The sequence below is a fragment of the Lampetra fluviatilis genome, chromosome 9, assembly GCF_964198595.1.
Source record: "Lampetra fluviatilis chromosome 9, kcLamFluv1.1, whole genome shotgun sequence".
In the NCBI taxonomy this organism is placed as follows: Eukaryota; Metazoa; Chordata; class Hyperoartia; order Petromyzontiformes; family Petromyzontidae; genus Lampetra; species Lampetra fluviatilis.
Window position 1 is genome coordinate 4,054,771 of NC_136283.1, and position 3,329 is coordinate 4,058,099.

A 3,329-nucleotide genomic window follows, 5' to 3' on the forward strand; every position below is an offset into this window, starting at 1 on the left:
AATGTTGGAAATTTTTTTTCACGAAAATAAATTGTCACGCACAACGAGTCTGTGTGCAAAATGTCAGCTCGATTGGATCACGGGAAGTGGGTTAAAAAACGACCGAAAGATTTGCACGGTCGTAAGCGCGCAAGCAAGCGAACTTAATATAAAGGATTTTAAAAAACACATCCTCATGAGCTAAGCAACTACAGGCACAGTGTGCGCCAACTCGCTGCGTTTTAATCTCCCCGGCGCTCCACTCGTTGTCGTGAGCGTCGCTTTTCCTCCGTTCGTCGTTTGCTGGAGGGCGACTGACTGCAACCAACCGCAACCAACCGCCCAGCAGCAGCGTCCTTCACGAGCCTCCTCCACCGAGGCCGATCTTGACACCGCTGGTACCGGTGATTTGCAAGTCCAATCATACGCGCGCGGACACATGCCCACGCAACTATCCGCTTCAGCTTGAGATGGAACCTCATCGTTTGGGGTTAATTGACATAGTTTTGTTTGACATATAATAATTTATGTTAATTAATGCATCACTGAATAATTTTCAGATATCGACAAGTCATCGTTTGTAAATTGTGCCAAGATTATATGGATCAACATAAGTCAAACATTACTCGAGGAAATCGTTTTATGACGACTTTATGACGACTACAATTACAACTTGTTCCACGATATACCGGACAGTGCATCGGGCTGCAGTTGTCAGTGTGTTGGGTTCGGATTATTGACCGTAAAGAAAAGTTGGCTCGGGCAGGACACATCACAAGAAGGACATCTGTGATACTGGACATCTGTGAAAAAGAGCTTCATAGCTCCTCGGATTCCTCCAATATAAATATTCTGATTCTGAAGGGATGGTTGGCTCGACAAGAGTGACATCCAAATAATGGTACACCTGAGCGAACGTACTTCAGGGAGATGGAGCAATGCGATCCGCTCGCGCACAAGAGCCTTGCAACTCGTGGCATTGAGGGACCGGGAAAGATCAATTATTATTTGTTTTACTTTTTACCAGGTTAAGCTCACTGTAATATAAAGCTCTTTCCTAGGAACGACCTGGCCACAAATGATAGCTCAACGAAGTGGCTTATCACGTGCAAATTTATCGCAGCCAAAACCGTGACCACGGGGAAAGTAAGACGCGTAAACTCCAAATATTCAGGCGTAAGGGGTCAGGATCAAAGCCACGACGACCTGTATACCAAGCGAGGTAGTTAACATCTCGCCACCGTGGTGCCAACGGATTGGGGATTGGAGAAACCTCATGCAAACAGTGGCTGATCATGGAGGACGTAGTTTTAGTGCCTACGATGCGAAACCAAAAAAACTAAGTTTTAATGTGTTTGTCATTGTTGTACATTTATTTTATTATAGTAATTTACATCGAAAAATGTGAAACCAATAATTGTAATTATTCATGACAGCATGGAATACGCATGCTGGCTGCAGATTTCATTATAAGCTGAAACTTATCACAAACATACATACGATCAAACGGCATTGTTGCAAGCTACTTTTATCCCCTCTATGAAACGTGGCAATTGAACTACTGACAACGTATTTGTTCAATTTTTGTCATACATACAAAGCTATGCCAGCACTCCCACTAGAAATGAAATCGTTATATATTAGGCATAGCCACATTTCTACGTGAAACATTTTTTAACTCTACATTAAAAAGTCGACTTCCCCAAAATGTTAATATTAACTGGCAATAATCGGATACGGATACATTATTTAAAAAATAGTAAAATTGCAAAATTAAGACATGAGGAGTGATTTTCGGTCTTGTTGCTTTGGTTACAAGAGAAAAAAAGGCCGACCAAATTGCCATAATGAGACCAGGTTGGAATTTGTGAAGTTGACATTCACACGCGAGACGTTTGAACGTGTCATTAATTTTAATTTTGATCACCATTAAATCTCCAAACGGTGCGATTTAGGCAATTTACGCTTGCATTTCCGTTTTAGAACCAGGGTTGTTTTCATGTCGACAGGAGGTCATCGCGTTGCTGGGGCTAATGCAGCAACGTCAGGAAACAGAGCCAGCACCTCTATGATCTAGGGTTTGAGCCTTGCGGGCAGACACGTGATAAATAAATGCTGCTGTTCCAGCGCAGGATTTCTCACGCAGTTGGTGTTTTTTTTTATCTGGACCCGGGCAGCCGCCGATGATCAGGTAGCAGAAGAGGAAGAGCGAGAGAAAAGTCACAGGATTTGTATTTATGTGCGACGCAATCATACCTCACTCAAAATCACAAACCTGGGGCCAATTTTGGGAGTGTGAGGGAGGCACAAAATGGAAGAGTCAGGCGATTGTAACGAGCCCTCTACACTGCACATGAGTAGCAATTGCATTCATGCCAATGTGAAAAGTATAAAATGCACATTTGTGACTTACCGAAAGAACCAAGAATATGAATTCTTGCAGTCACGAAAGTTAAGTCTAAATTGATGTATAGTGTTCAAGAAAAAAAATTGTAACTAGAAATGTGAATTACAATAATAAAAAATGCAATCCTCACTTGTTTTTGTTTCTCAACGACAAAAATTGTGCGTGTTGATGACAGTAAAATAAGGAGTTTTTCGTGCATATTCGTCGGAGCCAGGGAAACATTTCTGAATGAGGCAACTTGCCTCGGCCTCCCATCATATAGATTTGAAGAGAGCCATCATGCGCGTGGCAGCAGTGCCGCTCTTTAAGAAAAAAAAAACGGAGGGGTGGGGGGGGCAAATCAAAAAGTCTCTCGGATGCTCTGCTCGACATCCCAATAAAACATTTTTGACAAAACCTCGCGGTTTGATGTGAACACGGTTGGACAATGACCAGCGAGGACGTCAGCGGCGCGGCCCAGCGTGCGCCGCAGGACACGGCCACCTAATTACACAAGCGGAGTTCGCTGCCGCCACCCCGCGAAGCGATCCTCGCGAAATAAGGAGCGACATTCTGTCACTGCTGTTTATGGGGCCAATCCAAACCTTGACGTCCGCCCCGGCTTCGTCGCTGCACACTCGCCAGATATTTAGCCCGCTTGATACGAGATCCACTCACGAACCAATCTTAAGCCCCCCACCCCAACCCCCCCAAATAAAAAAAGAGATGAGTTCTGCCATGAAAGTTCTGAAAAATGGGCACAAATTAAAACCTTAAGGGTAATGACTCTTAAATTAAAATGCATTAACGTTTTGAAGTGCAATTAATGTAGAGCATTAATATTTCGACGATGTGCATATTCATAGTACTTACATGGATAAATTATGCAAATTGGTTTGCTGTGACCAGTTAAATGGATTGCGTGTTTGCATAATTATGAACATGGTAAATAAATCAAAGCATG